This window comes from Sciurus carolinensis, chromosome X (genome assembly GCF_902686445.1).
Source record: "Sciurus carolinensis chromosome X, mSciCar1.2, whole genome shotgun sequence".
Taxonomy (NCBI): domain Eukaryota; kingdom Metazoa; phylum Chordata; class Mammalia; order Rodentia; family Sciuridae; genus Sciurus; species Sciurus carolinensis.
The window spans coordinates 3,277,135-3,303,729 of record NC_062232.1 but is presented as its reverse complement, the minus strand read 5'-3'; the positions used below and the strand labels follow the sequence as shown (position 1 = coordinate 3,303,729).

The window sequence follows — 26,595 nt, the reverse complement described above, 5'->3', positions numbered from 1 at the left end:
ATGCTCTTTCCATGGTCCCAACCACAGTGGGTCCCCTTTCCATGGTCCCCGTCCATGGCGGATGCTCTTTCCATGGTCCCCACCACAGTGGGTACTCTTTCCATGGTCCCCGTCCATGGCGGATGCTCTTTCCATGGTCCCAACCACAGTGGGTCCCCTTTCCATGGTCCCCGTCCATGGCGGATGCTCTTTCCATGGTCCCAACCACAGTGGGTAATCTTTCCATGGTCCCCGTCCATGGCGGATGCTCTTTCCATGGTCCCAACCACAGTGGGTGCTCTTTCCATGGTCCCCGTCCATGGCGGATGCTCTTTCCATGGTCCCAACCACAGTGGTTCCCCTTTCCATGGTCCCGTCCATGGCGGATGCTCTTTCCATGTTCCCAACCACAGTGGGTCCCCTTTCCATGGTCCCGTCCATGGCGGATGCTCTTTCCATGTTCCCAACCACAGTGGGTACCCTTTCCATGGTCCCCGTCCATGGCCGATGCTCTTTCCATGGTCCCAACCACAGTGGGTACCTTTTCCATGGTCCCTGTCCATGGTGGATGCTCTTTCCTCGGTTTTCATGGAAATCCACCTTCCCCTTGGAGAAGTCCTCAGTAGGAGGACTGCCTAACTCACTCTCCTACTTTGAGGAAGTTCTGGCTTCTTGACTTCCAACACCCTCTCTTCTTTCTCTCCTCAACTTTTGTTTTATTCAAGGAATTCCCTTCCCTGACCCTCTGTTCCTCCTGTGTCCCCAAGGACTGCTGCACCTTCAATCCCAACCCCAGAGCACACCCAAGTGTTTGCATTCCAACGCTCACATCGACCTCCACCCTCCTGGCCAAGCTGGCCCCGCTCTCTGCATACTGGTTCCTCGTAGATGGCGCCTTCTCTGCCTGGTTCCTCCTCTTGGGTTCGAATCCCCTGTCTATTCTGCTTGTGATGCACATCAGTCCCTCTTTGATACCCTCGCTCATCTCTCTGGCTTCTGCTTTACTCTTTTAGCAGGGTCCTGCCTATGACATTGCACGCTCTTTAACACGGTTCATAAAAACGATTCTGCCTTCATCCTTTGCAGTACTAGATAATATTCGGCTCCTCTGCCTTCATAAAGTCATCAACAAACAGCCACTTTTCTGTCACTCATTCCAGCCCAGGGGTCACAAATTCAGACATAACTTTCCATCTCTCTGTCCTTCATGTTCTGTCCAAATGGCTGGCAGCTGGGACCCATGGCTCCTGGCTCTTGCTTATTCTTATGGCTACTCTTCTCCACCTCTCCTTCCACCCAGAATCCTCTTGTCTTCTTCTCTCCCACATCCACACCATATCCATTATTTTGAGCTCAACCTCCATTTCCCACTCCTTCCTCTCTAACTCTTGCATGAATTATTTGAATTATTTCTTGATGATTAGAAACGACCAGACGGACAAGTAGACACGATACTCTCTTATGCGTGTACGTCAGTAGTTCTTTGTGTGCCTCAGTTTCCCACCGGTAGAGGACTCTGGAAAGAGGGCCTCCATTCTGGAGGCTTACAGAACAGTTAAGTGAAGGCTGTAAAGCAGGTGCTAGTGACACCTAGTTATTTCTGCCTGTTGGACGTAAGTGTTGAAACCAGGGTTGCAAAGTTCAGAGAGAGTTCAGAAGGTTGGTAGAGATCAGCCTTGGAATCTGACCCATCTTCTGTTTCTCCTGGTTGGTGAAAAATGTTTCACAAAGGACCATTTCGCACTGAGCTCATAACAAACCCGAATTCCTTTCCTGGCCAGCCCCCTGACCTCTCCCCAGCTCCCTCTCTTCCTGGCGTATCACGAGACCAGCCCTCATTTTGGCTCAGTGGTCCGAGCAGGCCAGGGACCCGTGAGAACCTTCTCCTGTCCAGGAGACGGCATCTTGGCCTCTGCTGTGGCCTTCGCCAGAGGCTCTGTAGATAGTCATACACCATCAAAGCGGGTGTTTTAAGGACAGCGGTTCCGCACTCGGCCATCTGTTTTCTCAGACAGGCAGACAAATCAGAGCGACTCAGAGGAAAGACATCTTTGATCACCGGAACAACACGTCCCCTCTCACTTAAGGGAAGGCAAGACTCCTTTTGATCATTCGGGGTGGTGTTGGTGAACCAGCATGATTTCCTGAAACTGTGTTCATCACTGAACGTGCCGACGTGATTTATCTCCAAGTGCCTACAGATGCTGTCTGACTTACAACTTTTTGATTTTTCAGTGTTGCCAGGGTGAGAGCATTCCATAAAAACCAGACGCTGGATGTTGAATTTAGGACTTTTTCCCAAATATGATGGTCTGTCTTGAAGCGGGACCGGGGCAGTGAGCCCAGCTCCCGGTCAGCACCGTAACCCTCAGAGAACACAATTGCTACTCTGTCCTGGACCACATTGCTCAGTTGCAATGATTGGTACTTTAAATATCTAAGTGCATTTCACAGGATTTCTGACTTCATGGATTTATTGGCAATTATCCCCACCACAAACCGATGAGCTTCCCTATTTATGTATTTAAATTTATTTTCACCCATCTTCATGTTCTTTCACATTTTTGCAATTTTTTTTAAAGTTCAAATCCCTTTAATAAAGCTTCTATTTTTTAATATTTATCCTGGTGGTCCCTCTACTCTCTCTCTGTCTCTCTCTCTTTTTTGATGTTAGAAAAATTTTGTCCAATTCCTCATTCTGGCCCAGGCCTAGAATTTGGAAAGGGATCCATTTTAAGAAAGTTAAGGATTCTGGATTTTCATCATTTGTATTCCCATACGAAAGCTACAAAGTTATCATGCGGTGTGGATTATTTGTCCTGTTCACCGGATGGATGACTCTCTGCTCTTTTTAATTTTCTTGTAAAGATTGGGGCAGAAATCAGCCATGTGGTCAATAAATTAATTTCTTTAGAGCTCCATGGAATTATGGGATCGTTCGGGAATAGAACGGTACAGAATCGGTTATCTTTCTTTTTTTTTTTTAATACAGAATCATACTTTATTTTGCCTTAACTAATGTGAGCATTAGTGCATTTTATTTTATTAATTTTATCTGTTCTGATCAGTTGCACCTGACAGTTGAATGCATTTATACAGTTTGAGAGATCATAGGTAATTGGAGTGCCATCTCTCACTTTTCTGAGGGTACACTTATTTTTAACTTTTAAAATTCCGAATAGGCAATGTCCTTGCCCTTGCTCTTGGCTTTTCATGATGCTAAAAATTAAATAAGTTGAATGTTATCTAAAATCATCCAAAAAACAGAGAGGCGAATCCAAGACGGAAGGCAGAATTTCATCAAATATACAGTCTTTCCCACGTGGTGCAGTGGGAAGGTGGATCTTTTAGGCAGGGGCGGTAAAAACTGGGTGAGATCAGTCAGCCTGCCAATCACCGTGATGACGTGCAAGGCTGCCAACAGATCTGGCCATGACTCTTTTCTCTCGTGTGCAAAGGTCTTGTTATTTGCGACCGAGTAACACACCAGAACGAAAGCTGTTCCTCCTGGTTTTCTTTTCCGAATTTTAGCCGGTCACTCTGACTCCGGAGAGAACTCTGTTAACGATGGAAAGTTAGTCTCAGGAATTTGTTTAACTGAAATACGTTTCTAAATTTATGAATAAATAAGAAATAACCCAGCCTGTCCCTGCTTGTGCGGGTGGGTGTGTCCGTCTGTGTAGGTGAGGCTAGGGTCTCTGGGGTTCCAGTGTGGTGTCCACCTGCTTCCCATGGGCCTTCTGTGGACTCACATGGCCGTCCTGCCTCCTGAACCTCCAGGTCATCTTTACTACCCGCTCTCCAGACTGTCTGCTCTGCTCTCTCTTCTGAGCATGGCTCTGTCTATTCCCCGTTGACCTGCGTAGGAATTCACAGAATTATAACCAAACCTTTTTCATGATGGGCTCCCCCAAAAGACCTGGAGGAGACAGACACCTGTCTCCTTCATCTTATAGAATTCTTCCCCGGTCCTCTTAGCCCGTCCGTCATCTCTTCCCAACAAATGTTCATGGTCCAAAATGACCTCGGGTTTCCGGACAATATTTATTAGACGTTATTTGCGGAATCTCCACACTGCTTTCCAGGGTGGCTGCACCAATTTGCAACTCCATCAGCAATGGACGCCTTTTCCCCCCACGTCCTCGCCAACACTTATTATTATTGCTTGTGTTCTTGATAATCGCCACTCTAATTGGAGTGAGATGAAATCTTAGGGTGGTTATCATTGACCTTTCCTTAATTACTAGAGATGTTGAGCACTTTTTCATATATTTGTTAATCACCCGTATATCTCGTTCTGTGAAGTATCTTTCTAGGTCCTTGTCCCATTTATTGATTGGGTGCTTTGTATTTTTGGTGTATTTGCACAACCATAGAACTGAAAAGTTGTACCCATTTGTGCGGTCTGTAAAAATAAAAAAAAAACCAGAAAGATAAATGAAAAAAATGAGTTGATTTGGATGAAAGAGGATAATGAGTTGGTTGGGATGAACCCCCAACTAGGATGTCTAATTACAAAACTCTAAAAAATAAATCAGCATTAGGTTCAATATCCCACATCCAAATATCCAAAATCTTAAATGCTATAAAATGCCAAAACTTTCTGAGCGCTGGCTCGACTTCATAGGTGGATCACTGCACACTGAACGCCTTTGATCTGTGCGCTAAAATCGTTAGAAATACCACAAGGAGCTAACGTTAGGGTCTGAGGTGCGTCGGAAACTTAGATGAATTTCGCGTGTCGATGCAGGTCCCAAGCCCATGATAGCTCATCCCGTGTATGCCAGTTTTCCTAAATAGAGAGGTTGGCAACCCGAAGCATTCTGATCCTAAGCATTGGGGATAAGGGATGGTGAAGGGTGATATAAAGAGTCGCCGTGATATCAACACGCTCCTCGATGAAAATATGCCTCTCTTCTTCACATCCTAGGAATCTTCCTAACCAGCTCCCGGGGGCGAGTTGGAATGGCTGTGAACTTCTCCAGGAATCAGGCGTGCTGTGGTGGTAAAGATGAGATTATATGGAGAGGCTTGTTGGAGACATTATCGTAGTGCGGACCTCATCCTTCTTACCTTCCACCTCTGATCACCTTCGACAGGTAGGTAGGTGCTCATGTGCTCATTCTTGGGAGACCGGGACTCCAAGAGAATAATTAGACCATTTGACAGTAGCACCGGCTAACATACTAGTACCTTGTAAATACTGGATTAAATAATTGCTTCTCTGTGGAGTCCACGGCGACTTAAATTGTCCTATGCACATAATACAGGTTGATTGTAAAACATGCTTGTATGTATGAATCCGAAGCTCTTCCTCATTAAATAAGATGTAAGTCAGCACCAATGGCATGTACATGCTAGACTATGGATTTTATGTGAAAACGGAGACTGGAAAGTGCAATTTCATCTTGATTTCTAGTTAAGGCATCACGTGTGGTCAAATTTATCTGCTTCTGCGGGTTCTAGAATAGGTCATGAAGTCACAATTTCCCAGCAACATCAAGAAGTCTTGCAATCTAGAGAACTTGTTCTCTCGCCTTTGGAATATTTTGTTAGCCGTGTCTAATAACTCAGCTCTACGTTGGGGATGGAATGCTACATCATGTCCCATCGTAAATCGTGTGGCAGAGGAAAATGAAGCTCTGAGTGTGTTTGGATATGAACACGCAGCACCCAGTGGGCACACCTGTAAGGACTCAGGCAGAAATTCTCTGACTCTTTGATGTTTGGGGATTTCCTACACAGAAAGCATTCTGGAAGACTGTCGTAATCGGAATTTATACATTGTGTGAGGCAGCTTACTGTTGCTGTGAGAAAACACCCAAGGCGGTCAACTTCGAAGGACAACTTCGAAGCTCTTCCTCATTAAATAAGATGTAAGTCAGCACCAATGGCATGTACATGCTAGACTATGGATTTTATGTGAAAACCGAGACTGGAAAGTGCAATTTCATCTTGATTTCTAGTTAAGGCATCATGTGTGGTCAAATTTATCTGCTTCTGCGGGTTCTAGAATAGGTCATGAAGTCACAATTTCCCAGCAACATCAAGAAGTCTTGCAATCTAGAGAACTTGTTCTCTCGCCTTTGGAATATTTTGTTAGCCGTGTCTAATAACTCAGCTCTACGTTGGGGATGGAATGCTATATCATGTCCCATCATAAATCGTGTGGCAGAGAAAAATGAAGCTCTGAGTGTGTTTGGATATGAACACGCAGCACCCAGTGGGCACACCTGTAAGGACTCAGGCAGAAATTCTCTGACTCTTTGATGTTTGGGGATTTCCTACACAGAAAGCATTCTGGAAGACTGTCGTAATCGGAATTTATACATTGTGTGAGGCAGCTTACTGTTGCTGTGAGAAAATACCCAAGGCGGTCAACTTCGAAGGACAAGAGGTTTATTCTGGTGTAGGGTTTCAGACATTTCAGTCCCTACTCATTTGGCTCCATGGTTTGGGTCTGTGTTGTTGGGGAACATCATGGTGGAAATTATGTGGCAGAGAGAGCTACTCATCTCATGGTGGCCAAGAAAGAGAGAAAGAGAGAGAAAGAGGAAGAGGAATAGGAAGGAGAGGGCTGGAGGAGGGACTAGGGTCCCCCGATGCCATTCAAGACCACACCCCCAATGACCTAACTCCCTCTCACTAGGCTCCGCCTCTTAAAGGTTCCACCACTTCCCAATAGCACCAGAGATGGAGGACCAAGTGTTCACTCCCTGGGCTGGGAGGTAATTTCAGATCCAAACCCTAAAACCATATGGAGAGTTATCATTTAAGAAGAGACTAACAGCCACAAGAGAGGCTCTCAAATGTCCTAACCTGCAGGAAATAATAAAAATACGAGGTGTTGGCATATATTAATTACCCAGATCTGATTATTTCAAACTGTATCCATGGGTCAAAATAGCCCAGAATACCACAAAAATATGTGCAACTATTATGTGTCAACTGAAAACCAAAATTGCACCCATATTTAGAAAGTACATAAGCACGTGTATCAGGGAGATCAGACTCATCTGCAGGGTGAATAGTGGTGATAGCCTGGTAGGAGATGGATTTTTGCAACAGAAGATCTGAAAGGTTGAGGAGACATACACAAATGTGATTACCAGTTCTGTCTGACTTGTGTACTTAGCCAAGCGATAAGCAAAATGAAGCATGCCAAGAAATAGAAAGCCAAACCTAAAACAATAATTAGGTTTTTTTTTTTTTCATCAGACATAAATCATGCCCTAATTTTTTTTTTTCTTTTTGGAACTTGAGATTGAACCAAGGGGAACTCTATCACTGTGCTCTATCCTCAGCCCTTCTTTATTTTTCAAAATGAGACAGAGTTTTCTCAAATTGTTGAGAGTCTTGTTAAGTCGCAGAGGCTGGCTTGAAACTTGTGAACCTCCTGCCTCAGACTCCCAAATCACTGGAATTAGAGGCATGTGCCTCTGTGTCCAACCAAGTCACACTAGTTTTGTAAAATTTTCTGAAATACAGTGTTTACTTGATAAATTGTGAGTTCAACACTGGACTGTGGTTAGGGAACAGAGGCAAGATCTCTGATCTGCTAAAAGGGAGAGAGAGGCAATTTATGGAAATATTAATAATGCCATCGTAATGGCTGACATTACTTGAGCATCCACTGTATGCACCACTCATGCGTGGTGGAACTATGTTTGGTTTTGATATCAAATAACATTTTCTGTCCCTGATGATAATTTGTTGCTGATGAAAACCATTTTTGGGCATAGATGCTCTCTCTTCCATCTGAGCTATTTATTAGGGATCCATTATCCTGGCTCCACCTTGGTAGGTCTATCATTTTGAGAAAATGTGCTAATATCTTCCTGAATCAGTTTTCCTCAACTGATGCTCATGACTCTCATAAATACCTTGTATATTTTTTTGACATGAAAACATAGAGCACTGGACATGTTAAATGTTCCCCTCCTCTATACATTTCACACCTACTATATTTATTTGAAAGAGGGAGGCAGCTTGATAATCTGAAAAATCCCAGATCCTTGCGTTCCAGATAATCACAAGTCTGATCCCCTGATCCGGAGCACATGAATGATGTGATGTAGCACCCAGAAATCAATTTTCCAAATGTGAAAACAGATATAATTGTAACCACCCTACAGATCTATAGAAAGGTTGGCAAAGATGGATAGATTATGATGGTTGTTAAACATGAATTCATTTCCGCGAGTGTATTTTAATCAACAATATCTATGAAATGCATATTTATAAGGGAATATGCTCAGTCCTATGAGTAATCGGAAATGTAATTAAAGTAGGACCCTACTTTTTGACAATTTAATAACACGCCGCCTCATTAGCTGTGAAACCCAAAAGACCTCCTCTGCTCAGAACTAATATTCTGCAAGCATCAACGTCAGCCGAGAAGGAAGTGAAATGGTTTATCCTCTCATTCCGCCCGCCGTCCTTCCTGGACTGTGCAGAGGGGTAGGTGTGCTGCCCACCGTCTCTCAGATAGTATCTCATCAGGATTCTCTTAGACGCAGAAGGTTTAGGAATGCAAAAGCATCGTCTGTAAGGAGAAGATTCCATGGTGAGATGATGAGAAATGTACTGAACAAATGGAGACCATTTTTACTGCATGGAACCCAGAGCCCAGGACCGTGTGGGAGTGCATGCATTCCGATCCATCACCATAAAGAAAAATATCTGCAGATTTAGGATCAGACCTTGGAGATGAGAAGTTACTCAAATATGGATTGATTCTTCTCACTAGGTTTCCAAAGATGATTAACTCCTTATTCGAAGAAGCTGGATATAACATAGATATACCCTAAATACCAAAGAAAATGTAACACCAGCCAAAATCATACCCGTGAGCTACCTGTATATCAATAACTTCAAGCCGTAATCACAGTTTGCATGTATGTTCCAATATTGCTGAATAGAGAATCCAAAGTAAGCATGACTCTGTCCTCTCTTGATTTCCTTGACTACTAAGGACCCAGTTAAGAATTACCTGGGGGCTGGGGAGATAGCTCAGTCGGTAGAGTGCTTGCCTTGTAAGCACAAGGCCCTGGGTTCGATCCCCAGCACCCCAAAAAAAAAAAAAAAAAAAAAAAAAAAGAATTACCTGCTAGTTCCTGTTAACAACCTAGAAGAAAGTTCACGAGGATTATAGTATTGGTTTTGAAGCCATCCCTTCCCTGAGTGGAAAACCATGTTTCTCTTTTAATTTCACAGGGAGAAATGTGGTGACATGGGAAAAATCATCAAGTAACCTTCCATGGAGGAAGTTTTAAAGGCACCCCGGCAGAAGGACAGTGTAATGGTAAGTATAAGTATTGACCAATCCAAGATGGCGGTGACTATGCTCTGGGCTGTGCTGTGGGGCTGGAGAACCAGTGTCCAGCTGGGTTGTGGGCTTTTTCTGATTGCCTGTGGACAGCTTTCTGCATGGAGATGAGACTGGAGAGCCACACATGCTTCTTTACTGTCACTTTGACAACTTCTATTCTTTCCTTGGTTCTTCCTTTCCCCATTGCATTGGAGCTTAGGTGGAAGATTGACAGGTCTGTTGCAGTGCCTGTAGCCATTTCTAGGAGTGTGAGATTGGAATCTGTGTCGAGGACAGCCTGAGGGTCTCAGGTCTGAGATGGGGCTGCACATCAAATCCCTAACTCTCCTAAAGGAGAAAACTCTTCCATAGCATGGGAGTTGTCCCAGGATAATTGGCCATACTTGTGACACATACTTGTGGCATATTATAGATTCTAATATGCAAACCACACCATCTTGAACCCCTGCATCTGATCACTCTCCTTGTAACCCTTGGGTCTACCATGACCCTGGACTCTGTGTTGGGAGAGTTGTCCAAGAAGAGTCTGCAGGCTGGAGGTTGCGAGGACAGATTCCAGAGTGTGAACTTAGGCATTCATTATTTTTTGATGTCTTCATTTTCTTTGCTCGATAAGAGGAGGTAATTGAATACCTAACCTTGTAAGAATTGAAAACACTGGGCACAGTGCCAGCCCACGTCTCTGTGATTCACAAGTTTTCCAGTTCAGGGAAGGGGTGGTTGAAGAATTCTCTCGTATTGATGTGAATTGAACATTATCATTATTGCTGAAAATGCCTAATCCGAATTAAAATATGTTTGACCCTTTGAGCCTCAGATCAAAAGTACTTAAAACAAATTGCATGTGTACAGAACAAGTCCCCACCTTTGGTCATTTTTCCCTGAGCAAAACAGAATGACAATATTTACAGGACATTTGCATATATTATCAGTCATGTAGAGATGATGGAATGTGTACAGGAGGATGTGTGTAGGGTATGAGGGACGTGAGGACTGAATAGGGGTTTGTGTGTAGAGTATGAGGGTTGTTTCAGCAGGAGCATTCATAGGAAACCCTAAAGTTTCCAATAATTCAATATGGCGGGACTTCCAGATGAAACGGCTTGCTGGAAGCACACACACGCTTTTCACTTGAATCCCACGGAAATCATGGAAGAGGCAGGTCCTTCCAGAGTGCTGAGGTTCTATCCCAGCCCCACTCAGCTCCCTGCAAATGAGTCAGGGTGCTTTCTTGCCCCTCCATCATTTATGGGAAGCCATCTTAGCCTGCAGCGTACAAGTTATGCAGAGTTCTTCCCCTCCTGGGGAGGGATTGTGACGGACAGCCACAAAGCGAATCACTGGAAGTCTCTGAGCTGTTGACTGAACTCTATTCCTGCATTTTCAGCCTGGTTAAATCAGTCTAGTTGTTTGCAATATATATATATATATATATATTTTGGGTCTGAATTTTTTAAAAGTTGAAGTAGCGATGACCAGTTCATTTGGCATGTCCCTAATGACAACTGAGAATTCCCTAACAGGACTTCTCCTCCCCACAGAGACACAATGCAGAGTACCTCTCTCTCATAGTGCGCACAAAGGAGCATACCTGGCTTTTGTTCTGCGGGTGCAAACCTCTTGGAAATTCATTCTCAGCTTCCCTGCTCATCCAAAGTTCATCTCTTCTAGAATAAACACCACTGATCATCTGGGACCCAAGGAGTCCTTGGGTCATTTGAATGGGGCCACTCTCTCTCATCTACTTGCTGTATGTCTTGTCATTTCTGAGGGATTCAAAATGTCAGACTCATGTTTCTACTGCAGACTGAGGCCCACTCAGACCTTCAGATCCTTTACACTCTCCAGAAAACTAGAAACAGGACAGAACCCAAGGACAGAGAGAATGGGCACAACATGTTTATGAGGTACACTTGTTAGAAATACTTCACAATTCCAACTCTGGACTCTTTTCCTCAAATATCTGAAGGGATCATCTTCTCTCTTCATATATTTCAAGTGAGTAGTTACAGCTTTTCATGGCTCAGCTGCCAATTCCCAGCCTGCAGAGGCAGCGTGTATGACTGTATTGCTTAAACATGGGTCTCCTGCCAATTTTCTTATCAATTTTTATGCTACATCGCGAACACATTTGTCAAGATTTAGACGTCGGATGTGGAAAATATTTCTCGTGGTGGAGAGGAGAACGCGTTGACTGGTTTTTGGTTGCTTTTGTATAGCTTTTTTAATTTAATCAGAGGTCTTCAAGGAGTCTGCAGTGAACCCAGACCTTCTCCATATCCAGCATATGCCGCTGGACAGCCAAGAACACATCACAGGACGTGCCGAGGAATCCCTCTGTCTCCTGATTTACTCACCATTTCCCTCTTCTTTGTTTCTGCTTTTATTCATTTATTTATTGTTAATTTTTTCCAACATGGAGGTGTATTTATATAAAACAGAGGCATCTGTCTTCCTCCCATCTCCAGCCTTTGGAGCGGAGGCCCAAGGCAAGGTGGGCCTCCATCTTTTCGGTAGCGGTAGCATGAGGAGAACCCAGTTTGATAGATTCGAGCTGCCCTGGTAGGAGCAGCAGGTGGAGAAGCAGGCTCTGTACCTTGGTTCAGCCACAGCTCACACCACGAGAACTCATTCTGGAACCCAAAGGGAATGTCGTATCAAGGGCACAATCCAGGGAAGCAATGAAGAACTTCTGGATGGAGAAGGATGTTTTCCATTGTTTAACCTCAGGCTCTGAGACCAGAGCTGCACTGGAGACCCTGGGTTCTATCAGCACACGCCTGCTGCAGGTTTCCTCCTACTCCTTTTCCTCCATGGGTGAGGGCAGCTGACCTCGGGGCTGGGCTTTGCAGAGGTCATTTTGACACGTTGAGGGGTGTTTTCTTTACTAATGAGTCCATGGTGGGACTTCTCGTGGTGCCTATCTTGGATGCCTCAGCTGGATGGAAAGCCAGAGATTACTAGTGTGTTCTTTCCTGGCCATCTTGAGACCCTCGGTCAGTAAGCACTGGAAAGTGTTCAGGTGGAGTCATTTCCATTCAACTGTCCCCAGGTGTTTGAGGGCATCAGATTCCAAAGAATGGTGAGGTGAGGAGAAAGCAGGAACTGGCATATCCTCTGATCTCTCCCTGTGTCTTCTTTTAAAGCCACTGGTGTTCAATCGAGGGGTATCCGCTCTGATAACGTGCAGGCTGTAGTGGACATGCGTATGCCCGTGAGTGAAATCATCCATGTCTGCAACCCAGGAGATGAATTTCCATTACGAGCTTTCTTATTTGCCTAAAACCTGAAGAGGTCAGAATCACTCCCCTGTAACACGCAGAACCAGCGGTTATAAATTCAGAACAATAACTGCCAGAGAGTTACAAATAATTCATTGACTCCATGAATAATGGAAAAATTCAACGTTTGCCATTTTAGTAAACTTTTCGATGTGCCGTTGATGAGACACTTTCTGATTTTATAATCCCTGTTTAGGGAATGAATTTACCGTTGGTTTCTATGTTAGTTTGGGATAGTTTTTTTTTTTTTTTAAATAATATTTATGTATGTATGCGGTGCTGAGGATCAAACCCAGTGCCTCACATATGCTAGGCAAGTGCTCTACCACTGAGCTACAACCCCAGCCCCTGGAATAGTCTTGGTGGTTATTTTACTCAGTTTTTTCATTGCCTTAACCTAAAGACCTGACAGGAACATTTTGAAGAGGAAACACGTATTTGGGGCTCATGGTTTTAGATGTCTAGTCCATGGTGGGCCGACTCCATGGCTCTGGCACAAGGTGAGGCAGAACAAAATGGCGGAATGACTTGGAGGAGGAGAGCAGCTCAGGACGTGGCACCAGGAAGCAGAGAGAGCTCTGCTCACCAGGGACCAGATATCAACCCCATGGAGCCAGGGACAGGATATAGTCCCCTAGGAGCCAGGGACAGGATATAGTCCCCAAGGAGCCAGGGACAGGATATAGTCCCCAAGGAGCCAGGGACAGGATATAGTCCCCAAGGAGCCAGGGACAGGATATGGTCCCCAAGGAGCCAGGGACAGGATATGGTCCCCTAGGAGCCAGGGACAGGATATAGTCCCCAAGGAGCCAGGGACAGGATATAGTCCCCAAGGAGCCAGGGACAGGATATAGTCCCCTAGGAGCCAGGGACAGGATATAGTCCCCAAGGAGCCAGGGACAGGATTTAGTCCCCAAGGAGCCAGGAACAGGATATAGTCCCCAAGGAGCCAGAGACAGGATATAGTCCCCAAGGAGCCAGGGACAGGATATAGTCCCCTAGGAGTCAGGGACAGGATATATTCCCCAAGGCATGTCCCCAGTGACCCTCCTCCTCCAGCCACACCCACCTGCCTACAATCACCACCCATTAATCCATTCAAGTGGATTAATCCATTATCGGGTTAAAGCTCTCATAATCTAATCACTTCAACTTTAAACTTTCTGACTGTTTCTGACACATGAGTTTTCAGGGGCTTCCTCTTCTCCAAGCCACAGCAGTGAGCTTCTGCTAAAATTAGTTTTATTGCCACAATGACTTGGTCTAATGTAAAACTGATGGTCAGGAAAAATTCCTTTCATGGTATTCCTGAAACCCTAGTTTTTGATTCTTAGTAAAGGAATCCAAGGATGAACCCAGAGATGGGACATTCAGTATTATATGGAACATCATGTCTGTTGATGCTGACAATTCTGAGGATAAGGCACTTTTGGGGACCAACAAATTTGGAAGTTGAGATTCGTAATAGTGTACTTAGTTGCACACATATTCCCCAGTGGAACCTTCATTAAACAGTTGGTGATTTAAAGTAGCTCTGTAAATCAATCTGACACAAGAACTCTTCAAATGTTTGGGATCTAGCAACTGAGTAAAAAGTTGATAGTATTGAAATGGTACCACAAAGGCATCTGAGATTTTGAAGGAACATTTCAAACACAGAAAGTGGATCAATTGTGATTGAAATGCCTATTTGATCCTTGTAATAATTTCCCTTCCCTTAGTGGGATAAAAACACATTAAAGAATTGAAATGTTTTCTCTTTCTAGCTGTGGAGTATGTAGGAACTAAGAAGAGTATTTTGTTTTCTTGGAAATTGAAAGAAAATACGAACATAGTAGTGTTGATTTTGGAGAAATGGAGGTCAGATAGTTAACTTTTAAGATTAACACTTGAAGGGAATTTTATAACGATGCCACTGTTAGGAGCTGGGATATAGCTCAGCGATGGAGCACTGGCTTCGTATAGTGTGGGCTTTATCCCTAGCTCTGCACACCAAAAAATGTGTGCAATTATGAAAACTTCAATATTTAATCTTTTTATATAAACTCTACAGACTGCATAGGAATCCCATGAGGTAGAAAAATAATCCTTCTTATCTTTTCTTTACTGTCTACCCCTGAGAATTCAGTCCAATAGATGTAAACTTAAAAATATTTGCTAAATGAATAAAAGGGAAGGACACAGTGGAATAGTCAAGAAGCTATTGATGAAATGAAAACAAATATATTATTCTGTTAAGTCTTCCAAAAATTTCCTCCTACTTCTTCCATTTTAATTTCACTAAATTTGTCATGTTTTTTTGCCTACCATCAAGGACAGTTCAAGGTCTGTTGGTGGCTAATACTGAGGTCAAAAGTCCGGGAAAACCAGTCCTTTGATCTGTCAGCCCATTGGGGACCATTTATCACAAAGTCCCAGAAGGAAGATGGCGGACACATGACCTGTGCCAGAGCAGAGGAGGAACAGGATGGAATTCCCTGAATTCCCTTAGGCTCAGCTCTCAACTCGTGGACTCTGTTGAGATTAGGTCCCCTGATACTTTGTACAGGAAGGATGGAGAAGGAGGCCATGGTACTATAGATTTCCAGGGAAGCTCCTTCAGTGGAGACTGGGCTTGGACCTTAGCCCCTCCCACCAATGATGTCACTTCCTGCCTGCTAGTCTCCCTAAATGATCTTACATTCCAGTTGGGCATAGAAAGGAAGATGCATTTATTAGCTAATTTTTCATATGCATTTTATTTCCATGTTGAAGCAATGGGTAAACCTTAGTTTGTTCAGGGAGGAAAGAATGGCTACTGGGAGCTTGGATTTCATATGGCAAACGTTTGAAATTGTTCTGAAAGCTAATTTCTCCCATTCTTATTTTCTTCTATTCTTACAATACTTATTATTACTACCTTTGAATAGTGAACTTTATTATAGCTAAAAATTTAAAAGGAGAATTTTTAAGTAGCTTTGACTAAAACCAGAAGGGGTTTGATCTGTTATTTTCCTTCCCATTTCAATCAAACTCCCTGCTGTTCCTCTTTAGAAGGAGGCAAAATTTTGGCAAAGATGTTGTAAAATTAGTTTAAATCTTATGAGTTTTTTTTTTTCCCTAAAGATTCAATTAGGTGTAAATGTTCAGCAGACGTTAACATCACTGTCCATTGCTTGCATTAAAACAATCTATTCTTAGCTCACATAACACAGTTCGTAAGCGCAACTGATGTATTGCATCTTTGTATTTTTGCAATGCTAAGTGACACAATGCTTTTTATGTTGTGGGGCCCCCCCCATTCTCCCAGGAAGAGGGGTACATATCAGCTTGGAAAATAAAAAGAGGTAGGTGTATCTCATTACATGACTCATCTTGCCCTTTTTGTAAGTTATTTACGCATAAGCTAATTTTGTTTGATCTCTGGAGGACAGAAATAAACTTGAGAAGTCAGCTATATCCTGTGAGTAGCAACCCAGATTTTGCAAACAAATTTTATTTTTTTAAGAAATCAGTCACACTCTTTCATTTAGGTTTTCTTCTGCGTCTTTCACTATAGTTTCAGAGTTGAACAGCTTCGCTAAAGACCAAATGATTTCCCATGTCCAAGATATCTTCCGTTGACCCTTCCCCAAAATGGCGGCCAATCCATACTTGATGGCGTGGTTCCTTTCTTCTGTGGGTATGAAGGCAGATCTTGGTGAACATCTTGGGTTCACAAACGAATGCATCCATGCAGGAATTATGAAGTGGATTTCAGTGCAGAGTAAATATTAATGTTCACGTATATGGTTTTGAATTGGGAAGTCTATTGTGGCCTCCACTCTAGAGCTCAGATATAGAGCAGATGTGTGGGTGGATGGGGTCTGGAAATACTCTGGTATCTTCCATGTGAATTCATATGCACTAGGGTCAGATGTGGATGGTTGCCCACATGCCCAGGTGTGAGATTCACCTCTAACTATTCAAGGGATAGGTTCTGGTTGCTGTTTCCTCTTGCTGGGGGCTGAGGCTCATGATTAAACGTGGGGTACCATCTTGACAGATTTCTTTCTTCCCCAATCCCTTTGTTTCATGATGTAGAAGAAGGGAAGTGTGATTTAAGCTGAGGCAGTCACTGTGATTTTTATTGTTTCTCTAAACTGTTTAATGAAGTGCATGTTATACAGTTAAAATCAGGGGGTGTTTCCTGATTCCATGTTTTCATGATAATTTGATAGAGCAGTAATTCTGACTCAGCACGCTTCCTTGAAGTGGATAATTGCTATCAACGTGAAATGGAGTTGTTTTGTCTTTCCCTGGAGCGTTGTTCGATGTCTTACCTGATGCGCTGTGGATGTAGTAAATATTAACTAAATATATTTTAGATGCAGATGATGGAGGATCATTACCTCAAAATGTTCCCTTAACGTAACGTTTTTGCCTTACTCTCCACAGACAGTCGAGAACACATGGTATTCAGTTGCTGTCCTAAGTTTTGCAGGGTAATGGGGAATGTAACCTTGAGGACTTTGCTGAAGCAGAATGTAGCATTATCTACCTGAAAAACATGAATTTGTACTCCGTAGAACAGGGGTCCCTCTTTCCCTTATAGGAACCTCTGCTGTTTACTACTTCTTTTTAATGTGGTTGGAAATTCAGATAGAGAACATTCATGCTGCCACTAGGTAGGTGGCATGGGGCCATAGGGCACCCCACATGGAAGATTTTATCCAAGTGTGTTGGGTGAAGGCCAGTTGATACGTATGACCCACCAGTTTCCTAGGAATTAGAACGTGCTCCACCTGGAGATGATTTGCCATGAAGTCTCTGTGCTGGTTGAGCAGCTCAAGTAAGCCAGTGGACTCGTACTAGTTCTCTAACCTCCATCCAGCTGGGCCGTGAATGAAGTGAGCCTGGGCAATATCAGTTTTGTCCACCTGGAACACGGCGCCATTTTGAACCTGAAGCTCTTCTGCATTTTGGTTTGGAGATGTCCATTCACGTGAGTGGAGTCCTTTCACCTTCTGCAGAAAGTCCTTCTGAGAGTCTTTCCCACTGGGTGGGGAAATAATATCATTTTGGCCCACGTAACTCATATTTCTGTTAGCCTTCATTGTATTCTTACCAGATATTTTCTTCATTGAACTTTGTGAGTCTGAATGGAGAAGAACCTCCTTGAAATGTTTTAGGACATTTTTCTACAGGGATTTGGAAGCAGTTAGGAATTGAGTCTCAGACCTCTCTCTCCCCACCTTGGTCCCACGTATGTACAGATGAATATACGTTACTTAGCATTGACTTCTGTAATTAAGTCTTCTAAGTGGGCTACAATTTTAGCTGCTGTATTTTCTTCTCTATTACTTAGCAAATGTAAACCTTCTTTGGAGAATGCTTAGTCTTTCACTTGTCCTTTCAGTTGTAATTGATTGGATTTTTCCAAATTATGCCATTCTTGGGAAAAGGTTAAGCAACAAAATCTGGTCAGGTAGAAAGCCAGAGGCATCAGAGGAATGAATAGAATAGCCCTCTATGTCCAGGCACGCACGTTATCATTAATTTCTTAACCTTTCCAAATTTTGCAGATTCATAATCCAGGTAAACTGAAGTCCAGGGTATTTCAGCTATAAATTTTAAATTTCATAAAAGGTACTATTTATCTTACTCCTAATTGCTAGCATTTATTTTCAGACTTTCAAAGTCATTAGGTGATTAAAAATCTCAACTAATTTAATTCTTCAGAAAGGACATCATAGACTGTGGTTTGCAGTGTTTAAACCAGGTACATGAAGCATCTCCATTTACCATTGGGTAATCTCTCCCCAAACTCATTTTAAGTTGGAAATACCATCTCTATGTGGCTCAAAACAAAATCAAATCCCAAAATCGAAACCAATAATTCTTGTGGGTTATTTCACACTTGGAAAGAGCAGATTATATTCTCATCATCGTATTCAAAGTGCGATCCACTGGTTTGACCACTACTTGACATTCTCAATCATTTCTTTGGTTAAGTCTTCGAATAGTCCTCTGAAGCCCAGTATGGTGGCACCAGACTATAATCCTAGCAACTCAGGAGGCTGAGTCAGGAGGTCAGCCTCAGCTACTTAGAGAGACCCTGTCTCAAAATAAAAGTAAAAAGAGCTGGGGATGTGGCTTAGTAAAGTACCTCTGGGTTCCATCCCCATTCCCAATAATAATAACAATGATAATCATAAAAACTGGAACACATCTCTGAAATGGTGTAGCACCATTTATTTTTTTCAAATGTTTCAAGAGAGGAAAAATAGCACTGAAAGTGTTGTGATTGTTTGAATATCCAACCAGAATTGGACACGTTGAATGATATATTCCAGTCAATCTCATCTACGTTCAAAGTGAGCAGACAATATTGGAAGATATTTTCGTCAGAGGTGCCATCTTGATTTTCCGTAGTAGACCAGTTAGCTGTTACTGGTCCTTAAGAGGGAATCGAAATAATTCTTTGCTGGGTTTAAGTGGTTGAGTGACTTTGGAAAGGCATTTCAGTATTATTGGACTGGGCTTAGCAAATTCATGCACCAATAATATGTGCTGTTTCTAGGAATGTCTTCCACCAAGTGCATTGGAAGGATCTTTTCAGTGGGTGTCTTTCTGATGAATCTGTATTTGGAGATTCACACGTAAAACCCCCTCTTCCCCTGCCCATCACTTCCATGCCTGCTGCATACTCCCTAGCTCCTCTTCTTGAGGGAGTGCTCAGAATTGGTTTTCCTTGTCTTCTACTCTTTCCTCTTCATACCAATTTCCATGTAGCACATTGTCAGGAAGGGAAGGATTTGAACAATACACCTGGAAAGGTGCAGTTCTGAATCTCACATGTCTGACGTGGGTTTGGGGAAGGAAAAGTGAGATGGGAGCTGGGCTGTTGTCCTCCGAAGGCTCTAGAGGACAGCAGGTTTCCTTGACCAGCTTTCCTGGGTTCTTGCTGCCTGTCGGATCTTCTGCCTTCTTCTGAAGAGACCCTTTAGATTCCATTGGTTCCACCCAAAGAATCCAGGACAGTCTCCCCATTTGCACCTCCTTGGTTCCTCCTGCAGAGTCTCTTTACCTTCTAAGGCAACACACACAGGCACTGGGGATTACCATGGGGACCACACTGGGACGTTGCATTACTCAGCTTTAGGATTTTTCTGCACTTCCACTAGATGCATCCAACTCTAAGGCGACCCTTCCAACACCTGACGCATTTCCTGACTGCCATTTCCCTCAACTTCCTTGACAAGATACCTGATTCTCCTTTTCCTTTTGCATGGCTGCTTCTTAGATTCCCTCGCAGAGTCCTGTGGATTCAGTTTAATCCTCAGTCCTCTGCCTTCTTGCTTGCTCCATCTTCTCTGGGAAGTTCATCCCAGCCTCAGCAGTTGGTGGTCAATGAGTCTGGAACCACGTGAACCACGGATGATGCCTTGGATGGCCAGTCCCCTTGGCTTCCTCTTCTATGGTGAGGAAGACTGTGGTGACCAATCCTCCTCTCTCATCAGTTATTCTAGAGAATACCTCCACGATCAATATATTACCATTTTTTTTTCCTGGTCCTGATAGTATAGAATGAATGAGTGAAAAAGAAAAGAGGATTATTTGGACTCACCTGGAAGTCCAAGTTTGTGATGGTTTGGATCAGGAAAAAGTCCCCAAAGCTCATGTTTTGAAAGCATGGTTCTCAGGGCAGCGAGACTCAGAGGTAGCGATTTTAGGAAATGATCGTATCACCAGGGCTCTGACCTCATCAGTGGGTTAATCCACTTGATGGATTAATCCACTGATAACTGAATGGACTTCTGGAAGATGAGACCAAGTTGGAGGAACGAGGTCACTGGACGTGTACCCTGGAACGGGTTTTCTTCTTCCTAAGCTTCTCTGTCTTCTGCTGTGTGGCTGTCGGGACCCAAGCAGCTTCCCACCACCACATCCCTCCGCCATGTTTCTGATATGGATCCAGCCATCAGAATCCTCTAAACGCATGAGCCAAAATACATCTTGCCTCCTTCAGGTTGTGCTTGCCAGATATTTTGGTCACAGAGATGCTGGGTGATCTGGGTGGATCCTGGCGTGTCACTTGGAATTCAATGATCCAAGTCCACCTGGTGATTCTCTGAATGGACAGGGGCCAGCAGTGTCCCAGATAGGGAGACAGGGAGCGTGCGTACCTCCTCCGTGTCTCTGTCTTCTGGTCGCTCTCTTGCTGCATCCTGATGACCTCAGCTGACCCTGACCACCTCTGAAAATCAGAGTCAAATTAGGTCCCCACCCTCCTCCGACGTCGGAGCGGGGATCAAGCGAGGACAGACGCAACTCATATCCAAAGCAGAGCCATTAGCCTCCCGTCTTCTGTCTTCACTTCAATGTCTTAATTCCCTACCAGACTTAAAAAAAAACTCCCCTGCGTATGGGAACCGTTTCAGACTCATGTAACCAACCCGTCTGTCCATCACGCAGCCTTTTGCACCTCGATTCATCTTCAAGTGAACATGGCGGTGATCAGGAGCGTGTCTGTCCATAGGTAGTTAACACGTGCTCAGCGCCTTGTGGATCGTCTCTCGGAAATCTGGCTGGGTGATGGGTGAATCCGCGCGCCTCACTGTCGGAGCAGAAATTCCTAAAGCCGGCTTTCAATGCCGGAGGGCTCTTGGTAGCCTCGGATGAACTCCATCAACATGGGCACACACTTGTGAAGAGAGGTCAGCCTGCCAAGCGCCCTCAGCTCTGTCCCTCCGCAGATCCCCGATGGACGGGGAAAGAGAGCATCTTCCGCCCAGAGAGTTATGGTTGCCGTCGTTTAGAGCAAGCCCAGCAAAATTACGGGTCAGAAAGCTTTCCTCTCACCTCACCTCGAGAAGAACATAGGGCGTCCTGGTGGGAACCGACTGATAAGTTTGTGCAGGGAGACTTGACTCTGCTCCGGGGAGAGACTGGAGAACAGATGCTTTGAAAATAACATCAAGAAAGGAAAGTTTGCATTTCATTTTTATTTTGATTTTTTTAATAAAAAAAACTGTCAGCCGTTCAGAACTGGTGAAGGTCATGTGAAGAATAGCTTCCCCGGAGTTTCTGGCCAGTCTGATATTTCTCCCTTGGAGGAAGAGGCAGGATTCTGTTGCCAGTGTGTGTTGTTTACAAGGAGCAAAAAAATGTACATTCAGGGACAAGACAGGCTGCTGCGAACTCGAATAGCAAGGTGCCATTTGCATCCCCTCTAATCTGTATTTAGCAAGGTGCCATTTGCATCCCCTCTAATCTGTATTTTGGTGCTGCTTCCTCGGCAAGGTTGAGGTGGGCATTGTCTTCCAGGGTAATCCACTTAGCTCTTTTCTTCTCGGTTACTCTGTGGTCCTTTCTAAGCCAACCACAGGGGAACCAATTTACTAAAAGCACACTTTGAATTTCCTGAGGCTACATGGAGTGAATTGATGAGGACCTCTTAGGACTTTGGCATTCATTTTAGCAGGCGTCCACGCACTGCGCCAGAAAGGTAGCCACATGCAATTACCCGAGAGGAAGTAAGAAGGAAATAGAGACAGGAGGGAGGGAGAGACGGGGTCCCCAGGCCCCAGTGAGGGGAGGGAGTCGGTGATTGGCCACCTGGCTCTCTATCTTCTGTCCGGCCCGGGACTTCTCTCTGAGTTGGGTGCCTGGCTGCAGCTTCGGAATTGGCTTTCTGGGGGTTGAGGAGGGACCCCCTGCTTTTTGCAGCTGGTGGTCCTCAGAGACTGGGCTGCAGGGGACATGTGGTTTACTCCAGGACCAGATCCTCCCTGTCTCTCAAGTTCTACGCTGTCCAGGTCTGCACAGCAGATGTGCATCTAGCTCAACACGGGCACTGCCGTGATCACAGGAGGATGTTGCAACATGTTGCCATTTTAAAAAAATATACAGAGTTCACTTTCATTGAAATTTGTTATTTGTTCTAATGAGTTGCACCTGGCAGCAGAAGGCATGGATGCATTTTGATGGATCAGACATAAATGGAGGGTCCTCTCTCATTTTTCTGACTGTCCATGTTGCAGGATCGCATGGTCATGCAGTCACACATGCACATGAGTCATCATGTCTGTACACTCTACTGTCCTTCCTGCCCCACACCCTTCCCTCCTTCACTCCCTCCACCTAATCTAAAGTAACTCTATTCTTCCCTGTTTCCCCCTTATTGTAAATCAGCATCCACATATCAGAAAAAACACTGGGCCTTTGGTTTTTTGGGATTGGCTTAGCATGATATTCTCCAGCTCCATCCATTGACCAGCAAATGCCATCATTTGATTCTTCTTTAGGGCTGAGTAATATTCCATTGTGTATATATACCACATTTTCTTCATCCACTCATCTGTTGATGGGCAGCTAGGCTGGTTCCATAGTTCAGCTACAAGTGAGTTGAGATGCCATATAGTGTACTTTTGATTGACACATAGTAATCGATTACATTTATGGGCTGCCCCTCCCCTTTGGCAGCCGTTCGGCTTCCTGAATTCAGAGGTATCTCTGTAGCTTATCAATCAAAACATCGATAGACGGTTGTGTAGCTTTTCTCCTCCACGCTAGGACCTGTTCTATGTTACCTCCTGACCCCTCTGAGCCATAGTTACCATTTTTATTGGTTTCCTTTCGCTGCTGCAACCAATTATTATACACTTATGGGTTCAGACAAAAGAAGTACCTTATCTCACAGCTCCGGCATCTGGAAGTCTTCTTGGGCCGTGATTCGTGTCATGAGTTGCGTTTCTCGTACAAGCTGTAGCTGATCTTCTCCCTTCATGACTCCAGAGCCTATCTGCATTCCTTGGCTCACGAACCCTTCTTCTCTCTTCAGACCTGGTGGGTGGGTCGTCTCTGGCTGCTTCTCTCTGGTCATTTCCGTTCCTTCTCCCAAGACTCTCGTGCTGCCGTTGGATCCACCCAGATGATCCCGCGTGATCCCCCCCATCAGGGTCTGTTGACTGACAGGTACACCGTTCCTGCGTGCCATACGTACGGGCAAAGGGAAATCGGTTCTCTGCCTCCTGAAGCTTCACAAGGGGCTAGCTGATGAGTAGGAGAGACAGGCACAGAGACAGTCACAGGATTTTGGTTTTCACTTGACCTGAGACTCTTCTGATTAAAGACGCCCCAGTCCCCAGTCTGCTCTGCCAATGGCTGTGCTTTGGTGAAACACCAGCAAATGCTTTGGAAATGCGATTGAACCGAGTCTGGAAGCCCATGGTTCACGAACTAAGGCCAACCCAGCAGGACGTCTCTGCAGATTCTTCTTGGTCTTTCTCCACAGCCTTTCTTTCCCTTCCGTCTGGGGTGGCCTGTTTTTGGCAATAGGGGGTCTTTGATGACCTTCAATCAAAGGAGGCAGGTCGGACGATTCCCTGGCCATCAGCTCCAGACAGAAACCCGGGAGAACGCGCCATATTGTTAGAGTGTATGGCTGGCTTGGGGACGAGGGACTTCCGGGCTCCCTGAGTGCTTTGGAGACGATGAATTGGAGTTCCCGTCGCTTGGAGCAGACGGGTGCGAGAGGTAGAGAAGGTTTGTTAGTCAGCCTCTTGTCACCGAGGCTGAAATGCCCCAGAAGAACAGCTTAGAGGAGGGAAGATTTATTTTGGCTCAGTCACTCAGAGGTTCCATGCTGAGTTGGGTCCAAGGCAGAAGCAAAATGGCAGACGGGTGTGGTGGCAGAGGTCTACTCAGCTCTGGGCAGCCCGGAAACGGAGGCTGTGGGGTCGGTGGTGGTTGGGGAGAAGGTGAACCTTCCAGGTACACCCCAGTTACCTCATCCCTGCAGCTCGGTCCCACCTCCCCGCTGTCCATTTGGCCACCGATGGATTAATCCATCGATGAGGTAGGAGCCCTCATGATCCCGCGAATTCTACCTTTAGACCTCGTTTCCGCCTTGAGGACCAAACCAGCGCATGAGCTTTTGGGGGACAGTCCAGATAGAAACCAGGACAAGAGGGCTGTAGACGTCGGGGACAGACTCTGTTTCTGAGCCCGTCTCCCTGTCCTTCATTTTGGGATATACTTTCTGAGTAGTAATAAATAACACGGGCACCGGATTTGGGTATGAATCTGGGGCCATCTCTGCACATCAGGGTTCCGCCCAGCACACTAGTAGGATCTTCATTAAACAGCTGAGAAAACTGGACGTTGGCCCTTGAGTCACTTAGACATGGGTGGAGAGCTCAGAGGGACAACCAGGTAAAATCTGGAGCCTACCCTTAGGAGCCAGGCTGGTTTTCAGGGTCGTGCATTTGGGGCTGGGCTAGGATGGGACAGAGCTTCACCCTGCAGCCTTGTGAATCTGAACAGGGTGGTTGTCTGCTGGCTTCAATATGAAGGAGCAGACCCAAGACCCTGGGTAGGAAATTAGGAGAAAGTGAAAGGGTGAAAATTAATGAAGCATCAAAACCATAAGGTGCCCAAATGTTGAACCAGGATGAACAAGTTTTTTACAAACATGAGGCTCTGAATTTGCAGGGTTTTTTCACCCCCTTTATGTTTCTTATCCCCTTCCCCTTCCTTCCCTTTATACCCTTTTTCTAATCCAATGAGCTTCTATTCTTCCCTCTCTCCCCACTTATTGCGAGTCAGTATCCACATATCAGAGAAAACATTCCACCTTTGGTTTTTTGGGATTGGCTTATTTCACTTAGCATGATATTCTCCAGTTCTATCCATTTACCTGCAAATGTCAGAATTTCATTCTTCTTCATGGCTGAGTAATATTCCATTGTGTATGTATGCCACATTTTCTTTATCCATTCATCTGTTGAAGGGCACCCAGGTTGGTTCCATAATTTAGTTATTGTGAAATGAACTGCTATAAACATGGATGTGGCTGTGTCACTGTAGTGTGCTGATTTGAAGTCCTTTGGGTATAAACTGAGGAGTGGGATAGCTGGGTCACATGGTGGTTCCATTCCAAGTTTCCTGAGGAATCTCCACACTGCTTTCCAGAGTGGATGCACAAATTTGCATTCCCAGCAGCCACGTGTGAGTGGACCTTTTCCCCACATCCTCGCCAACACTTATAGTTGCTTGTGTTCTTAATCATTGCCATTCTGACTGGGGTGAGGTGGAATCTTAGAGTAGTTTTGATTTGCATTTCTCTAATTTCTAGAGATGTTGAACATTTTTTTTTCTTATATTTGTTGACAGATTGTATTTCTTTTTCGGTGAAGTGTCTGTTCAATTTCTTAGGTGGTGTATTGATTGGGTTATTTGTTTTTCAGTGTTAAATTTTTTGAGTTCCTTATATATCCTGGAGATTAATGCTGCATCTGATGTAAACTATGAAACCAACTTAGGCGCCCTTCAACAGATGAATGTGCAAAAGAAAAGGTGATACACACACACACACACACTGGAATATTACTCAGCCCTAAAGAAGAATGAAATGGTGACATTTGCTGATCAATGGATGGAGCTGGAGAATATCATGCTAAGTGAAATAAACTAAACCCAAAAAACCAAAGGCTGAATGCTTTTTCTGATGTGCGGATGCTAATTCACAATAAGGGAGAGGATAGGGAAGAACAGAGGTACTTTAGATTAGGTAGAGGGGAGTGAAGGGAGGGAAGGGTGTGGGGTGGGAAGGACAGTAGAGTGAGCAGACATGATGACTCATGTGCATGTGTGACTGCATGACCATGTGATCCTGCAACATGGACAGTCAGAAAAATGAGAGGTGACCCTCCTTTATATATGATGGATCCAGGTGCATTCCATTGTCATGTATAACTCATTAAAACAAATAAAACAATTAAAGGAAAAATCTCAAGATGCTCAGGAAGCAGATGGCTGGGGATTCCTCAGCAGCAAATCTCCAGCCTCAGGAATACGTTATCTCTTCGGGGTTTCTCACCCGAGTGTTCTGGCTGCATAAAGTTGTAAACCGTAGCTCCTCACAGCCTGCGGGAACTTTCCCTGTGATACTTTTTGTTCCAAAGTCTGTGACACTTATTTAAAATTTCCGATTTTGCCAATGTGTTATAGGAACTCAATGAAATTACGGAGGGATGGATT

At 44.5% G+C, this 26,595-nt stretch overlaps 1 protein-coding gene across 5 annotated transcripts in view; it reads left to right on the top strand.

The window, feature by feature from the left end:
- The window catches only part of Nlgn4x (neuroligin 4 X-linked), a 301,913-nt gene that overhangs the window by 34,948 nt on the left and 240,370 nt on the right, over positions 1–26,595 (top strand). For 4 of the 5 annotated variants that reach the window (XM_047537041.1, XM_047537037.1, XM_047537039.1 and 1 more), the window contains exons 2-3: positions 4,910–5,078; positions 9,196–9,283. The gene's annotated coding sequence lies outside the window, so the exon portion shown is untranslated. Of the gene's footprint in view, positions 1–4,909; positions 5,083–9,195; positions 9,284–26,595 lie in introns of all 5 variants that reach the window. The other variant, XM_047537040.1, reaches the window with a different exon arrangement.